A 19,396-nucleotide genomic window follows, 5' to 3' on the forward strand; every position below is an offset into this window, starting at 1 on the left:
GTCCTGTCTTTTAACTTTCTGCCTAGCTCCCTGAACTCCTGCTGCAGGACCTCATGCCCCTTCCTACCTATGTCGTTAGTATCAATATGTACAACAACCCTCCACACCGCTACCAGTTCTGAGACATCCTGGACCCTGGCACCAGGGAGGCAACATACCATCCTGGAGTCTCTTTCATGTCCACAGAAGTGCCTATCTGTTCCCCTGACTATAGAGTCCCCTATGATTATTGCTCTTCTGACCCTCCCTGCTGAACATCAGAGCCAACCGTGGTGCCACTGCTTTGGCTGCTGCTGTTTTCCCCTGATAGGCTCTCCCCCCCGACAGTATCCATAGGGGTATACCTGTTTGAGAGGGGGACAACCACAGGGGATTCCTGCACTGACTGCCTGCCCCTTCTGGTGGTCACCCATCTCTCGGCGCCGTGAGGTCGCATTGCTAACCCACTGCGCCAACGTGCTGCCCAACTTTTCTTTTACTTGTTGACATCACCCTTGTATGTGATCACCCAACACATCCAAATTGGGTGGTGTTACATGCTGCCCATCCTAGAGATAGCGCACTGAACACGAGGTGACGTTATTGTTCATATAATTCCTGCATCATCAAGATAAAGAGCAACAAATACTAAGTTTGAATTGATTCCTGAAACCAGTGGTAAACCAGCATCTAATTTTCAGACTGAGTGTATCAGTCCTTTAATATCTTGTCAGCCTTGAAATGACGAGAGACAAAGAGGGTACGGATACCAATTTGATACAAATGACTAAACGAGCTGCCTTTTTTAATGAGCTGGCCATGATGGATATGTCGGTGTTGAGTAGCAGCTAGGAGAGGAACTCTGCCTTTCAAGTGTTGATCATTTATGGGTTATGTCATTGGAAAAGCCTAATCGGCTCGACACGCAGCCAATGTGCCGTCAGAGTGAATGTTAATATTGAACTGTGCACTCCATCTGTAGCTCTTGAACCGGCATCATGGTAGTCCAGTTTAATCCGTTACAAATCAAAAAGAAGCTGTTTCATCCTTCTGAAAGTCCACAGGAGAAATTGCAAAAAATAAAGTGTCACTTGGGAGCTCAAATCAATAAGGAGCTCACAGAAGGCCATATAATCTTTTATTCCTTCTCTAGAATTGATAATGACTCCTCGACGAACAGATGTTGGAGAAGAGATCTGACAAGGTTATATAGTTATATAAGAATAATTTGTTCTTTGATAGAACTTGAGTATCGCTAAAAAGAGATACTTTTTTGCCAAAGCTTTTTATCTTGCGCTCATCAGATCACTATATTCTTCCAGATGTGCTGGTGACCGCCAGACAAAAAACTTCGATAAAAATGTCTCTCTCTCTCTGTCACTATCTCCCTCTGTCTCTCTCTCCCTCTCTTTCTCTGTCTCTCTCTCTCTGTCTCTCTGTCTGTCTCACTCCCTGCCTCTGTCTGCCTGTCTCTCTCTGACCCTCTCTGCCTCTCTTGTGCTCTCTCTCTTTCTGTCTCTCTCAATGTCTCTTCCTCTCTGGATGTGATTTAACCAAAAATAGAGTTCATTCTGGGTGGGATTAAAGGGGTCATTCCCAATGGTTGCAGCACTGGAAACAATCCCATTATTTAACAACACTCTTGTTTTTTCGGGTCTCAGCGGGGAATGCCCCGCCGTGGTTGCACATATTGCCTTTCCTGCACAGAGGAGCTGCAACGAGCGCAGCGTCATTTTTAAATAGCACCCCGATCTCCTGACCCCCCATTGCAACCTCCAGACCTCTCATAGAACATAGAACAGTACAGCACAGAACAGGCCCTTCGGCCCTCAATGTTGTGCCGAGCCATGATCACCCTACTCAAACCCACGTATCACCCTATACCCGTAACCCAACAACCCCCCCTTAACCTTACTTTTTATTAGGACACTACGGGCAATTTAGCATGGCCAATCCACCTAACCCGCACATCTTTGGACTGTGGGAGGAAACCGGAGCACCCAGAGGAAACCCACGCACACAGGGGGAGGACGTGCAGACTCCACACAGACAGTGACCCAGCCGGGAATCGAACCTGGGACCCTGGAGCTGTGAAGCATTTATGCTAACCACCATGCTACCCTGCTGCCCCAATTCTCCTATTGGGGGTTCCACAAGCCTCCTCCCCACCGCACCTCACATGAGCAGGCTACCTCAGGCCCAATCCCTGGAACGGGCAAAATGCCACCCGGGTACAAAGAACAAAGAACAAGACAGGACAGGAACAGGCCCTTTGGCCCTCCGGGCCTGTACCGGTCATGATACCACCTTTGGCCAAAACCCTCAGCACTTCCTAGCGCCGTATCCCTTTGTATCTATCCTATCCATTTGTCAAGATACTTTTTGAAAGCCGCTAATGTATCTGCTTCCACAACCTCCCCTGGCAGCACGTTCCAGGCACTAACCACCCTCTGTGTAAAAAACCTGCCTCGTACATCTCCTCTAAACTTTGCTCCACGGACCTTAAACCTATACCCCCTTGTGACTCACCGCTCCGCCCTGGGAAAGAATGCGTCCCCATCCACCCTATCCATGCCCCTCAGAATCTTGTAGATTCAGGCACCCCTCAACAGTCCGAGTCTATTCAGCCTCTCCGCATAGTTAACACCCTCCAGACCAGGCAACATCCTGGTAAACCTCCTCTGCACTCTCATCCTCCAGCCTGTCACCGTGACATCAAGGTTTGCCTGTGCCAGATAGGTGAGGATTCATTGCCCCTTCATTCAGATGATCTGTCTCAAATGAATTGTCCATGTCAGGCAAAATGATCCTTCCCTCTCACTGACCACATGTCCATTCTCTCGCAGGATCCCCATCTGATGGAGCAGGGCTCTCCGGAATCGTTCCACCCCCAGCTCCCCAGAGAACACCTTGCAGAAAAGCTCAGAGGAGACCACCATTGAGGTGTCACAGCTATCACCCCCACCTTCCACCAATGCAGAGACACACACCTTGGGGGGGGGGGGGGGGGGGGGGGGGGGGGGATATTAGTGGACAGATTTCTGGGACACAATTTGGTGAGCACGACACAGTTGCTGATGCACATCTGGTGAAGGCAGGAATATCCAAGGGAGACAGCAGTTGGAAGTCTGCTGGAACCCAATGTGATAAGTAGATTGTCATCTGTATTATCATCTGTAAGTAAATAATGATATATGTATAACTGTTGTAGTTCTAGCATCCAACCACCAGGTGGTGTGAGCATACAGACACGTGACTCGGACACACTATGTGTTCCAGGAGAAGATGTTAGTGAGGAGTTTGTAGCAGTCACATATTAGAGTAGCTCTGTAGTATCTTAGTGTAAGTTAGTGTTAGACCATTATTTCCAATTGTATTACTCTGAGACAGTTTAGTAATCTATTAGTGTAGTGCTAGTAATAAATAACTTTGTTTATAAAACAAAGTCGAATGTTATTTGTTCACACTACAATATCAAGATTCGCCATTAGCCCAATCAAAGAACATTACACCCAGGACTCAACTGGGTCCCAGCCAAATGCCTAACCTCTGGACAAGGTTCCCCCAGAGCTGAGGCAGATAGGACACAGCCGGGAGAGTCAGGAGGGGCTGTCAGTGACATTCCAGTGACCAGAAGGCCAAGTGGTGGAGTCCCACATGCTGCAGGCACAGCAGATGGCTGCGACAACGCATGGCACCCAAGTCAACACCGCTAGGGTGGCGACCAGAGTGGAAAAACTGGAGCACGACATCCGCGTCTTGGGTGGTGGTGTCCAAGGCATGGCTCAGTCTGTGATGGCTGAGGGCCTAGGCCTCATGTCCCAGTCATTGAGGGACATGTCACAGACACTGGTGGATATTGCAGAGGTGCTGCACAGCATGGCCCAGTCACTGAGGAGCATCGGTAAGGACGTTGATACCATGGTGCAGATAATGGGCAGCCTCCAGGATTGGCAGTGCCAGCCAACTCAAAGGCCTCTGGAACTCACTCCAGCTGCCCCTCCATCCCATGCTGTCCCCCATGGGCGCTGTCAGGGAGGAGAAAGCGCTGGAGGCTAACCCAGGGCCTGCCACCAAGGACACTACGGCAGTCTCCATTTCTTTTGAATCTGCTCCTCGATACACCGGCACATCTCAAGGGCAGCGGGCAGAACAGGGTGGCACAGCGACGTCAGTGACACTGACAAATGGAATAGGGGCTCTGGCTCCAGGCCCTCGAGAGGACGTCCGCCAATGGCATCAAAGGCCACGTGGCATGGAAAGTAGCAGGCTGCCTCCACCTCTGATGTGCATCCTGAGGACACACATAGACATAGCACTTGACCACGGAAGATCAAGAAGAGTGAGGAGCACTGAGTGGGCATTAGTGACACTATCTGGAGTTCGGGGGAATGGAAATCTGACACAGTGAAATGTTCACAATTAAAACATGTTATACCTCATACATGTGAAACCTCTGCCACTCTAATGTTCACGGCAGAGCAGCCTGGACCCCCTGTTTCCCTTTGCTTCCCCCAGCCCCCGACCCCCAGGCACAGTGGTCCAAGATAAAAAGTCCCCGAAGCAGACACCCTCATGAGAATGGGTGTGAGTGGTGTGTCAGCAGAAAGACAGAAGTCAGCCTTTAGCAACAACTTAGGAGCACTATAGCTTTCCTCACAGCAAGCTGCTGGAAGGTCATCAACTCGGTGAAAGACGCTCTTTGGTCTGCCCGAAACTTGCTGATCTTCCAGTGCAAAGAATTGTCCGCGACCGAGTGTTGCAGACTGGCACATTCCAAGGTCCAGGACTACGTGCTGAGGGATGCACTCAAGCTTGGGGCAGCTGCCGCCAAGGCGCAATGGGGAAAGGCCACTGTGTAAGGTCTTACCAGCAAATGTACACCGAGGGGTTGGTAACAGTGTAAAACCCCTCGGTCCGGGTCTTCAATACCACAATGTATGAAAGAAACAAAGCAATGTAAATATTTAAGAAAGAACTGTAACTTATAGTAGGATACGTGTGTAACGTTATCCCAATTGAATTGAAGAAAGACAAATGAATGTAACTCAGATGGAAATGTACAGTCGAGTCAATTTGAAATGCTCTGTAAAGTTTATGATAAATTTTATGAATAAAGTATATTTTTTGAAAAAAAAAAGAAAAAGTAATCATCACTCTCCTGCCTTGTATGGTCACCCACTGACAGTGCCGACACGGGCCCAACACCCTGGAGTGATGTTACACAGACCCTTGGAGGGGAGAACACCATGTCTGTGGAGGGTGGTATGATGGCGGGTCAGGGAATGGAGTGCAGAATGGGAGATAATGGGTTGAGGGAGGGAAATGGGGAGGGAACTCGGGGGGAGGCAAAACAGTGGGTGGCATGGGATGGGGGTGGGATGAATGGGAGGAGAATGGGGTGAGAGGGAGGAAAATGGGGAGCAGGGAAATGGGTTGGGGGGTTTGAGCTGACAAGACAGCCTCGTACTGGGAGAACCTGGAGACAATGAGGGTCTCCCTGGTCCTCCTCACATGTTGGACCCTTCCCGCAGCCTGTCCTTTGTCCTCCGACTCGACCTCCAGTCCTTCCTGGACTGCCTCATTTTCCTCCTCAGACAAAGCTGCACGTCTCTCCTCCTCCAGCATGTCGGCCCGTTGCTGTGCCAGGGCACAGAAGAGCACCACAAAATGGGAGACCATCTGGGGATGTACTGCATGGCACTGCCAGAGTGGTCAAGGCATTGGAACAACACCTTGAGCAGCCCAATTAACCGTTCAATGATGGGTGGCAATGTGGGCCTCATTATAACAAGTCTCTGCCCCAGTCTCAGGCCTCCACAGTGGCATCATCAGCTCTGGCCTCAGTGAGTACATCTTGTCCCCCATGAGCCAACCCACCATTCTGGGGTGGTCCTCAAAGACACCAGGGCCTCTGAGTGTCCCAGGATGTAGCTGTTATGCATGGTCCCTGGATAGCGATCACATATGTGCATGAATGTAAGGTGATGGTCGCAAACAATCTGAACATTCAGGACATGGAAGCTCTTCCTGTTAATATAGGGCACTCCCTGATGCCCTGGTGCTCACAGGACAACAATGGGTGCCATTGATCACCTTCTGACTGAGTCATCCCAATGATGGCAGCAAATCCTGTAGCCCAGGCATTGCAGTGTTAATGTCAGCCTACATGTTACAATAATAAAGATTATTATTATTATAATCTTGTTGGGCCTGGTCCAGCTCGAAGGTGATATATAATCCGTATGAGTCCTTCCTGTTACTTTTTGGTTTCCCTGTGCATTCCCTTATTTCTCCCTTCCATTTATTTTTGTCAGTTAATTTCTGATCCATGGATGATTTCTGGACATGTGTGTCAAAGGCAGTCTGTATCTTTCATTCAAGCAGGAGAAAGCAATGGTCTTCACTTATGATTCAAACAGCAGGTCTAGAAGGCTATGCTGACTTCGACTGGTGATTGGGCCTCAGTGATGACTCAGTTGGATTGATGTGGCCGGTGGCCAATACATTGGGCCAAAAGGCTGTGCTCTGCCCGGTGACAGGTGGTGATTGGATATTATCTCAGAGACACAAATTTCTATTTTATTGTCACTTTGATCCTGGCAGAGGCGATGAAAGATCCAGCTAAATCCTTTTCAGAAAACGGCTGCTCAGCCTCTCCAAAAAAGATCCTGTTAACTCTCTCTCTCTCCAATAAGCCTGTGGTTGTTGTATTCCAGAAAACAGGGTGTGAAGACAGGCTACAAACTGAAAGCAAAGTCTGATGAAACAGGGGCTCTGTCTCACCAGAAAAAGTGCGAGTACAGGCTATAGATCAAGGAATGTGATACCCAAGCTGCTGCGGAGAAAGTCTGCAAGGACCCATCATCTGAAACAAAGATTCTTTCTCTTTCATTTACACTCTCGTATGCTTTGTGTGTGTGGGTAGAGGATGGGAGGTAAGTTATAGCAGGCGTGATGTACTTACTAATATTTAATCAACTGTATTTGCTGTATATTTCACCATTCACCTTGTTATAAATAACCAGTGTTTGAATTTACAAATCTGGTGACTGCAAATATTGGACAGCCAAGGGCTAATTTTTATAAGAATTATTGGTTAATTCATTTGTGTTGCAACTCCAGGGAACGTGGGGCTTAAATTGACCGTGCTCTTGCCCAGGGTGACCAGGGGCTGGTTTAGCAGAGTGGGCTAAACAGCTGGCTTATAATGTAGAACAAGGCCAGCAGCGCAGGTTCAATTCCCGTACCGGCCTCCCTGAACAGGCATCGGAATTAAATGAAAATCGCTTATCAATGAAGTTACTGTGAAAAGCCCCTAGTCGCCACATTCCGGCGCCTGTCCGGGGAGGCTGCTGGCCTGCTTGGTCTGCTTTAAAAGCCAGCGATTTAGCCCAGTGAGCTAAACCAGCCCCAGAATGTGGCGACTAAGGGGCTGGTTTAGCTCACACGGCTAAATTGCTGGCTTTTAAAGCAGACCAAGCAGGCCAGCAGCACGGTTCGATTCCCGTACCAGCCTCCCCGGACAGGCGCTGGAATGTGGCGACTAGGGGCTTTTCACAGTAACTTCATTGAAGCCTACTCGTGACAATAAGCGATTTTCATTTTCATTTTCATTTCACAGTAACTTCATTGAAGCCTACTTGTGACACTAAGCGATTACTATTATTATTGCAATGTTGGATGTCCCTGGCATACAGTGCATCCATCACCTGCCAGATGCACCTGTATGCTGGAGATTAGGATATACTACACAGGTTCCCATTCGAGTCCTGAAGTGACCCGGTGGCATAGAATTTTAGCGCTGCGCTGACCTTCACGGCTATCGGGATTGGGTGTTCTTCTCCGCCATGTCTGCGAAGTCACAGCGCAGGTGCCACACTGTCTCCTTGCTCAGATGCAGTCTTCTGCGGCACATGGTGTCCGTCACTCATGGAAGGGCCAACGATGCCGGTACACCTTGGGTCATCACCGGCCTCCACTTCTGCGCCTCTCCTCAGCCTGATGGGCAGTCAGGTCTTTAGGGTGTGTGGCGGCGGCTCCTTGCACATGGGGTGCTGCCTTTAGCCTGTATTGTCCTATTGCCTTCTACAGTGTCAGCCCGCCTTGGTTTTCACAAGGAATGCGAGGGAGCCTCCACAATGTTGACACCAGCAAACTTAGTTACATCTGAAAGGAACTGGAGAAGGAGAAAGACGGACAAAAGGTTAGTCCCTCAACTCCTCCAAGCCTCCCTCACCCTTTCTGTGACTGTCTCGCCTTATCTCAGATTGCCATCCAGTGAACCAGTTGTTCTGGAAAACATTGCTCAACCCCAACCATGTCAGGAGGCCCTGGACCCCAGACCTCTGCCGGAAACATTAGGGAGGATGTGCTCAGCTGCCCCCACTCATCCACACTCTCAGGTCACGCGAGGATCCTCAGTGCTGAAACCCTGCTCATTAATGTTTGATTGGTGGCAGCTGCCTCCATGGTGCTGCAGCTCCGAGAGTACAGGCACATTGTTCAGGCACCAAAGGTTGCTGGACAGGCAGTGCGCTGATCATCCTCTGAGGCATGGCACTTGTGCCCTCGAGGAAGCACCTGAGAGTTGAGGAGCTTGAAATGCTCCCACAACAAACAAGACTAATTCCTCATTTAAAATAGCCTTCAGCTGTGAAGCTAGAGGCTGCTCATTGTCAAAGGGGGTGGAATTGAATTTCTGGATAGAAGCCACAGCAGGGCTCTTTCCTGGAAGAGTTTGGTAGGACAGCCACACTGAAGCTGTGGCTGCCCCTGTTATAGGTCTCCACAATATTAAAAATTGGCTTGATGGACTCACAGACAAAAAGCTCGTCCCACTCCGGCCTAGGGGAAACCCCCGACCTGGAACGCTTCAATCCCCCGACCAAGCCCCACCCCCGTGGATGGAGAGAGAAGATGTAAAGACGTTTCATATACTCAGAGTGCTGTACAGGTAGTGAATTACTTTTAAATAATTGTTATAATGTAGAAAATGAGGCAGCTGTTTTGTGTAAAATGCGCTCCCACAAACAGCAATGTGATAATGATTAGATCGCCTGTTTTCGTGATCCTGGGTGAGCGATGTGCATTGACCAGGACACTGGGGAAAACACCTCTCCTCAGACACCTCTGAAATAATATCCACCTCGAGAGAGAGAGCAGACATTTGCTTCAACATCTGTCTGAAAGGTGCTCCTCCATGAAAGCAGCGCTCCATCAGTACTGCATTGGAAGATCAGCTTGGGTTATGTGCTGAATGTTCCTGGAGAACGCACTGGCAGAAAGCTGGCAGCTTGAACCCAAGTGAGGGGTTCTGTGTTCCCTCGGACAGCTTATCCATCAGAAAAATGTCCTTAAATGCTGTCATCTCAGGGTTAGTGAGTGAGGAGGGAACTTGGAGTGCGGTCAGGTACTTAGTGACTTGACTGGCAAAAGCTCTGCTGGTTGTCTGATTGGGGATTAAAAGATAAACTGTAGATGAGGTACTTACAATAATGTGAAAAGCCAGGAAGTAAACAGAAAGGTAAATGAACATTTAACAAAATCATTTGTGAATCCCATCAGCATTCATTGGTATTTCAGCACTGTCAACCAGTGACTGTCGGTGATGGGATTGAAGAGTGTGGTGATGGAGGTGTGGTGAGATAACCACTGTAGTTATGTGTACTGCAGTAGGGGGGTGTATGGCTGTACCTGTAATACAGGTTCCTCCGGTAAGCCCCTGCCGGCTAGCTCCACCCACAGGGAGCTTATGTATAAATGTATGAGAGCTGCTCAGACCCTTAGTCTGCAGTTGCAGATGGAGGGACAACATCGTACAACAATAAAGCCTCTATTGAACCAGTCTCTCGGCTTTGAGTATAATTGTTAGCGCTACAATTTATTGTTGTACGATTTCCCATTCACCATGGACATCAGAATCAAGCCTGACCGTCTGCAGCTGGATCCGCATTCGCCTCACGCCAGAAAAGACTTTGATCACTGGCTCGCAGTCTTCGAGGCCTACATCTCTTCAGCGGACCCTCCCCCGACGGAGGCTCAGAAAAAGCAACTCCTGTTCTCCAGACTTAGCTCCAGCGTCTTTCCGCTCATTCGAGATGCGACCGACTACACCGCAGCTATGGAACTGCTCAAGGAGAACTATGCTTCATCGGCGAACACCCTGTTTGCGAGGCATCAACTTTCTACTCGCGTCCAGCAGCCGGGTGAGTCGATTGAGGACTTCTGGAGGGCCCTTATACCTCTGGTACGAAACTGCGACTGCCGGGCCCTCACAGCCACGGAACATTCCGATTTACTCATGCGCAATGCCTTCGTTACAGGCATTGCATCGGACCCCATCCGGCAACGCCTGCTGGAAGGGGTCGCCCCCGACCTCGCGGCCGCAAAGGCCCTGGCGCTTTCCATGATGGCCGCCTCCCATAGTGCGCAAACTTACTCCGCTAGCCACTCGGCCCACCCGTCCTACCCCTCGTGGACCCCGCAAACGGCCCCCCCAACAACCGCCCCCGCGCACTATGTCTGCACTGCCCGCCGCACCGCACCCCCTGGGGGTCCCCACTGTTACTTCTGCGGCCAGCAGAAGCACCCTCGCCAACGCTGCCCGGCCCGCACAGCGACCAGCAAAGCTTGTGGCAAGAAAGGCCATTTTGCAGCGGTGTGTCAATCCCGGACGGTCGCCGCTATCGCGCCGCCGGTCCCCACGCCTCAGCCGCTCCCTCAATGGGCCCCGCCGTCCGCTTCCCCCGACCCCACGTGTGATCAGTGGGCACCGCCATCTTTTGCCGCCCCCGCCACGTGCGCCCCATGGGCGCCGCCATCTTCATCCACCACAGCCATGTGCTTTCCAAGGGCGCCGCCATTTTGTTCCGACCCCACAACGTGCGCTCCATGGACGCCGCCATTTTACCCACAGGTACTGCGGATGCCGCCATCTCGTCTCCAGGGGCCGCCATCACGGGACACGGGTCGCTACCGCTCCTCGTCGGACTCATCTGACTCAACCGCCGATCAACCACTACTCGCCTCTGTTACGCTCGACCAGTCCCGTCCTCGCAACTTGGCACCCTCTTCCACATCGGTGCTGGTCAACGGCCATGTGACCTCCTGCCTCATCGACTCCGGGAGCACCGAGAGCTTCGTCCACCCGGACACGGTAAGGCGCTATTCCCTTGCGGTCCATCCCGCCGACCGGCAGATCTCCCTTGCCTCCGGTTCCCACTCTGTCCCGATCCGGGGTTTCTGCCTGGTTAAACTTACTGTACAGGGCGTGGAATTCGACCGTTTCCGTCTGTACATTCTCCCCGACCTCTGCACTTCACTCTTACTAGGCCTGGATTTCCAGTGCAATCTCCAGAGCCTCACCCTCAAATTCGGCGGACCCCTACCTCCCCTCACCGTTTGCGGCCTCGCGACCCTCAAGGTCGAGCCTCCCTCCCTCTTTGCCAATATGACTGTGGATTGCAAGCCCGTCGCCACCAGGAGCAGACGGTACAGCACCCAGGACAAGGCCTTCATCAGGTCCGAAGTCCAGCGGCTGCTTTGGGAGGGTATCATCGAGGCCAGCAACAGCCCTTGGAGAGCCCAGGTGGTAGTGCTTAAGACCGGGGAGAAGCACAGGATGGTCGTGGACTACAGCCAGACCATCAACCGGTACACGCAGCTCTACGCGTACCCCCTCCCCCGCATTTCTGATATGGTCAATCAGATTGCACAGTACCGGGTCTTCTCTACTATTGACCTGAAATCCGCCTACCACCAGCTCCCCATCCGTAAATCGGACCATCCCTACACTGCCTTCGAGGCAGACGGTCGTCTGTACCAATTTCTGAGGGTTCCCTTCGGCGTCACGAATGGGGTCTCGGTCTTTCAGCGAGAAATGGACCGAATGGTTGACCGGTACGGACTGCAGGCCACCTTCCCGTACCTCGACAATGTCACCATCTGCGGCCATGACCAGCAGGACCATGATGCCAACCTTTATAAATTCCTCCACACCGCATCTCTCCTTAATCTCACGTACAACAAGGAGAAATGCGTGTTCCGCACAGACCGCTTAGCCATCCTTGGCTACGTAGTCCAAAACGGACTACTGGGGCCCGATTCCGACCGCATGCGCCCCCTCATGGAGCTCCCAATTCCCCACTGCCCCAAGGCCCTCAAACGCTGCCTTGGGTTTTTTTCTTATTACGCCCAGTGGGTCCCGCAATACGCAGACAAGGCCCGGCCACTTATCCAGTCCACACATTTTCCCCTCTCGGCCGAGGCACAACAGGCCTTGGCCCGCATTCGATCTGACATAGCCAGGGCGGGGATGCACGCCGTAGACGAGACTCTGCCTTTCCAAGTAGAGAGCGACGCTTCAGATGTCGCCCTTGCCGCCACGCTGAATCAGGCCGGCAGACCCGTGGCATTCTTTTCCTCCATGCCTCCGAAATTCGGCATTCCTCTGTTGAAAAGGAAGCCCAGGCAATCGTTGAAGTGGTGCGGCACTGGAGGCATTACCTGGCCGGCAGGAGATTCACTCTCCTCACTGGCCAACGGTCGGTAGCCTTCATGTTCAACAACACGCAGCGGGGCAAGATCAAGAATGACAAAATCTTGCGGTGGAGAATCGAGCTCTCCACCTTTAACTACGAGATCTTGTATCGCCCTGGCAAGCTCAACGAGCCCCCAGATGCCCTCTCCCGAGGTACATGTGCCAGTGCACAAGTGAACCAGCTCCGTGCCTTGCACGAGAGCCTTTGCCATCCAGGGGTCACTCGCTTGTACCATCTGATCAAAGACCGCAATCTGCCCTACTCCGTCGAGGAAGTGCGGACAGTCACCAGAGAATGCCAGATCTGTGCGGAGTGCAAGCCGCACTTCTACCGGCCAGATCGCGCGCGCCTGGTGAAAGCATCCCGCCCCTTTGAACGCCTCAGCGTGGACTTCAAAGGGCCCCTTCCCTCCACCGACCGCAACACCTACATCCTTAGTGTGGTCAATGAATTTTCTAGGTTCCCATTCGCCATCCCATGCCCGGATATGACGTCTGCCACCGTCATCAAGACCCTGGATTCCATTTTCGCCCTGTTCGGTTTCCCCGACTATATCCACAGTGACAGGGGATCCTCATTCATGAATGATGAGCTGCGTCAGTTCCTGCTCAGCAGGGGTATCGCCTCCAGCAGGATGACCAGCTACAACCCCCGGGGAAACGGGCAGGTAGAGAGGGAGAACGGGACGGTATGGAGGGCCGTCCAGCTGGCCCTACGGTCCAGGAACCTCCCAGCCGCTCGCTGGCAGCAGGTCCTCCCTGACGCGCTCCATTCCATTCGGTCGCTACTGTGCACTGCAACTAACAGTACACTCCATGAACGTGTTTTTGCCTTCCCTAGGAAGTCCACATCCGGGGTGTCGCTCCCGACTTGGCTCACGACTCCGGGCCCAGTCCTTCTCCGTAGGCATGTCCGGCACCACAAGGCGAAACCCCTGGTGGACAAAGTACGCCTTCTCCACGCCAACCCTCAGTATGCCTACGTGGAGTTCCCCAACGGCCGCCAGGACACAGTCTCGCTCCGGGACCTGGCTCCCTCAGGTGCCAATCCCATGCCCACACCCCTTCCCGCGCCAACCCCAGCGCCCCCCTATTCATCCCCATCAGGTCCATCCCTCATCCCCCTGCCCACCCTGGAGGACACGGAAGATTTTGGCTTGCTCTCGGAGTCATCCCGCCAGCAGCCAGCACCAACACCGCCAACACCTGCACTATCGTTGCCATCACCGCCTGTGCCGACGTCACCACCACAGCTACGCCGATCACAGCGGAATGTTCGACCACCGATTCTGCTCAACCTGTAACCTGCTAACTGGATGGACTCTTGATTTTCCTTGTTGGACCCTCTTGTAAATAGCATCCTTTGTATTAGAGTTACATGTCACCCCCGCCAGACTCATTTTTTACAGGGGGTGAATGTGGTGAGATAACCACTGTAGTTATGTGTACTGCAGTAGGGGGATGTATGCCTGTACCTGTAATACAGGTTCCTCTGGTAAGCCCCTGCCGGCTGGCTCCGCCCACAGGGAGCTTATAAATATATGAGAGCTGCTCAAACCCTTAGTCTACTGTTGCAGATGGAGGGACAACATCGTACAACAATAAAGCCTCTATTGAACCAGTCTCTTGGCTTTGAGTATAATTGTTAGCGCTGCAGGAGGCACGAATGGGATCAGGAAAGCCAAATTCTTTGAAATTTAAGATTCTTCTCGAGCTCACGTTATTTTAATGTGGTCTTTCTGTGGTCTTTTTCCCTTTTCAGGAGTGCCTCAGGTCATGATCACATACACACGCACACACATACATGCACTGCACTCCTACACATACACATGCACACACACTGCACACACAGACACACAGGCGTGCACACACACACACATTTACATGCCTACACCCATGTGCACTCACACACATACACAGTTACACACATGCGCGCACACACTTACACAGGCGCAAGTACACACATGCACACACACAAGGCCACAGACACGTGCACAAACACACACACGCACTGCATTCATACACACGCACACACACTCATTTGCACTCACACATGTACAGTTACACACACAAGCGCACAGGCGCAAGCACACACCTGTGCACACACATGACCACAAACATATGTACACACACATACGCACGCACACACACAAGCACGCACACACACACACGCACGTGCACATAATCACACACAAACGAGTACACAGATGCACACATGCTGATGTCAAGGTTATCCTACTGCAGCAGTTTGCTATTTCCTTTCATTTGCTATTGTCGTTGCTGCAGTATATTTACTGTTAGCACGCTTCCTCCACTGAGTCGTGACCACTTCTGCAGACTGGGGAGGGATCAGGAAAGGTGTACAGCATTTTTTATTGAGGTTGTTCTTGCCTGCCAGTGAAGAGATTCTCTGCCAGAGCGGGGTGTGTGGGGTTGGGGAGGGGCGGTGCAGGGGCACAAGGTGTGTATGGAGGAACCTCTACAAGCTACTCTTATCCCAACTACAGACCTGTCAACAGGAGGGCTTCACTGCAGCCTCGAATCATGCAACAGTCAGCTACTCCCTTCAAAATGGCCCCCTCGGTCATGGTGCAACCTCTCCAGTGCATAAGATGCACAGGTGCAGCAGCATGGAATACTTCACCCACCTCCACCTGGATGGCTCCTCGGGTGAGACCCAGGTAATTCATGGATGTCTTGAAAAAGTTGCACTTTTCCTTTTTAACTGGGATGTTATGGTTCTGTAGATCTTTCAGAGTAGTTTCTAAGTTCTTCAAGTATTCACGTTCACTGGAACTGGTGATGTCATCTAAATAACATTGCACCCCATTTAGCCCACTCAGAACATGATCCATGGACCTCTGAAAAAGAACAGAAGCCAATGTTACACTAAAAGGAAGTCTTCTGCAACAAAACAGACATTTGTGCGTCACAATAGTGAGTAGTGGCTATGATCTTGCAACCACACTGACTTGTAAATATGCCTGTGATAGATCAATTTTTACTGAATTTCTGCCCCCCAGAAAGTCCAGCAAACAAGTCTTGAATCAGCAGCAGAAATTATAATCTTCACATAATACCAGGTTAATAATTGATTTAAAATCTCGACTTATCCTACCTGAGCCATCACGTTTTAATATTGGTGTTGCCCAATCATTTGTAACAACTGGTTCAATGACTCCTGTTTCAACTGGCCTCTCTAGTTCTTCCTTGACTTTTGGCCTGATGGCATATGGCAACTTTGAGACATTTGGGGTCTGCTGTTTGGCTCGATTGTTAGCTGTACTTCAACTTTACTCATTGAGCCTAGTGAATCTTAAACCACCTTCTCATACTTCTCCATAAGTTGTCGTAGGTTGCTCTTTGAGTCTATTATTTGATTCACTGCTCTCCAGTGAGTTTAATATTTTCCAACCATACTCTACCAAATAAAGCAGGAAAGTTCCCATGGACAATGTGAAGAGAAAACTCTGCTGTCTGTCCATTTGCTTCTACTTTCACCATAATGCATCCTTTCAATGGCACAACTTCAATTTTTGATTATGAATTGTCTCAGGTGTGTGCCTGTGTCCACTTCCATTTTGATTTTGTGACCCTCGAGTTTTGGTTATGGCCAAAAACTTTGTTGATCGCCTAGATTCAGCTCCTGAAGCTGCTTGGGTAGATTGTCTTCTGAGTGGTCTTGAACTTGGTTTACGAATTTAAAGGTAAGGCTAGTCTGCTTAGGTGTGTGTTTTTTCCATATCCTTGTTGTTGGAAAGTTTTCTGAGCCCAACATGCCTTGACAATATGGGGCGAGATTCACCATTCCCCGATGGCGATTTCGTAATCGGCAATCAGGCGGAGAATCCCTTCTGATGCCGAAATTGGGGGCGGTGCCTGTTTGACGCAGGATTAGTATCCTCTGCCCCTCCACGTGCCGGGCACACAAGCCGGGCACCAGGTGAAGTCTGGCACAGCATTACCGTTCGTAGTGACCTCACAGAATCACAGGATGTTTACAGCACAGAAGACCTTTTGTATGTGTGTTGGTTCTCTGAAGCATTCTTCTCAGAGCTCTGCACGTTCCACCTCCTTCCAAAGCTCCAACTTTTCTCATTCTGCTGTTGCCATTTGATGCCTCCAAGGCTAAACACAATAATAACCTGGAGCTACACGATAACATGAGCACCAAGGATGCCAGTTCCAAAACTCCACCCTCTCTCCTCTGCACGCCAGCCTTCACTGCTACCATCGCAGTTTCATCAATGCCACAGCCATTGGGAGGGGCAACTTGCTGTCAGCCACACAGTCTATGCACGACGCTCATGTGGTCAATATGGTCCCCTTCTCCACAGGTCTGATCTCTCCTAGCTTTGGCAATCCTCAGCTGGTCTTGATGGATTGATTGATTTGTTTTATTGTCATGTGCACTGAGGAACAGTGAAAAATATTGTTCTGTGTACAGTCCAATCAGATCATTCCATGCATAAAAAAAACCCAGAGGACATAGATAAATCCGCAATGTAAATACATAGACACAGGCAGCAGGTGAAGCATATGGAGTGCAGTACTACTCAGTAGAGAAGATGTGAGACAAGATCAGTTTAGTCTATAAGAGGGTCATTCAGGAGCCTGGTAACAGCAGGAAAGAAGCTGTTTTTGAATCTGTTAGTGCGTGTCCTCCTGCCCGATGGAAGAGGTTGAAAGAGAGAATAACCCGGGTGAAAGAGGTCTTTGATTATGCTGCCCGCTATCCCAAGGCAGGGGAAGGTTTGTGTGATGGACTGGGCTGTGTTCATGACTCTCTGTAGTTTCTTACGGGCTTGGGCCAAGCAGTTGCCATACCAAACTGTGATGCAGCAGATGAAATGAAAATGAAAATGAAATGAAATGAAAATGAAAATGGCTTATTGTCACGAGTAGGCTTCAATGAAGTTACTGTGAAAAGCCCCTAGTCGCCACATTCCGGCGCCTGTTCTGGAAGGCTGGTACGAGAATTGAACCATGCTGCTGGCCTGCCTTGGTCTGCTTTAAAAGCCAGTGATTTAGCCCAGTGTGCTAAACCAGCCCCAGGATCCTTTCTATGGTGCATCTGTAAAGATTGTGGACATGGGTCAATGTGGACATGCTAAATTTCCTTAGTTTCCTGAGGAAGTATAGGTGCTGTTGTGCTTTCTTGGTTGTAGCATTGACGTGAGTGGACATGGACAGATTATTGGGGATGTGCACCCCTAGAAATTTGAAGCTTTCAACCATCTCCTCCTTGGCACATTGATGCAGACAGGGGTGTGTATGATACTTCACTTCCTGAAGTAAATGACCAGCTCTTTAGTTTTGCTGACGTAGAGGGAGAAATTGTTGTCATTGCACCATGCCACTAGGTTTCCTATCTCCCTCCTATACTCTGACTTATCTTTGTTCGAGATCTGACCCACTACTGTTGCTACCTTTATTTACGAACCACAAGCACCGAGTATGATTCTTGTATTGACCAAATTACCACACAACCAGTATGTTAGTTCAAAAGACATAGAATCATAGAATCACAGTATTTACAGTTCAGAAGGAGGCCATTCGGCCCATCAAGTCTGCACCGGCCCTTGGAACGAGCACCCTACCAAAGCCCACACCTCCACCCTAACCCAAGAACCCCAACTAATATTTTTTGTTTGGACACTAAGGGCAATTTATCATGGCCAATCCACCTAACCTGCACATCTTTGGACTGTGGGAGGAAGCTACAGCACCCGGAGGAAACCCACGCACACACGGGGAGAACGTGCAGACTCCGGACAGACAGTGACCCAAGCTGGGAATCGAACCTGGAGCCCTGGAGTTGTGAAGCAACTGTGCTAACTACTGTGCTATCATGCAGCCCTCAGTTGCACGTTTATTATTAAACACAAGACTTAAGACCATAAGACCATAAGACATAGGAGCGGAAGTAAGGCCATTCGGCCCATCGAGTCCACTCCACCATTCAATCATGGTTGATTTATCTCTATGTGCAATGATACACGCTGCTACGCATTAAACTACACCTATCAACTATTGACTTAACTTCTGAATGACCGGCTCTACGCAGGTAGATAAGGCCTTTATCTGAGTCCCTATGTGTGTCGGTTGGAAATTGTCAGGTTTGTCTCGGCTGCGGCTCGTCTCTCTCAGGTAACGATCGCGGGTCTTGAACTTGGCTGGTCGTTATGCTGCAATTGGTGTGGGCACAGGCCGGTCCCAAAAGAGACAGAAATTATGGCTGCATTGTCTTTTAACTGGCTTGAGGTTTCCCTGCCCGTTTTGTGGGCAGTTTCTGGGTCACAGTCAATCAATTCCTCAGGGCTCCACCCTCTGATTGGTCACATCCAATCAGGGGCTGCCACATCACTTTTGGGGTGGGCACTCAGTGGCTAATCCTGGGAGGGTTCCGACCAGGAGTTCGGTGCCACCTAGTTTGGAAGATGATGCGATGGACCTGTTGGTCCCATTGTTACTTTGATCGCCTTGAATGGCCCATTTGCAGGTGTGAATTCCTGCATACTTCTGGGCTGCCGTTTGCAAAGATACAAGCTGCAGTTTGTCTGTGTCCCAAACTGGCCACAATTCTCATAATTCTTTGCGGGCAGCCATTTTAGATGGCCACACTATGATCGTGTCATCAGCAAACTTGTAGTAGATGGAGTTGGAGCCAAATTTTGCCACACAGTCATGTGTGAGTAGAGAGTATAGTAGGGGGCTAAGATCTCTGATGGCTTTGCAGAGGTTGTACCTGGATTTCTTGTGTAGGTCTTGTACAGGTCAGGGTCACCTGTCTTGAATGCCTCAGACCTGGCCTTCAGAATGGAACGAATCTCCCGATTAAACCATGGTTTCCAGTTGGAGAACGTACGCACTACC

The sequence above is a fragment of the Scyliorhinus canicula genome, chromosome 18 (assembly GCF_902713615.1).
Source record: "Scyliorhinus canicula chromosome 18, sScyCan1.1, whole genome shotgun sequence".
NCBI lineage: Eukaryota > Metazoa > Chordata > Chondrichthyes > Carcharhiniformes > Scyliorhinidae > Scyliorhinus > Scyliorhinus canicula.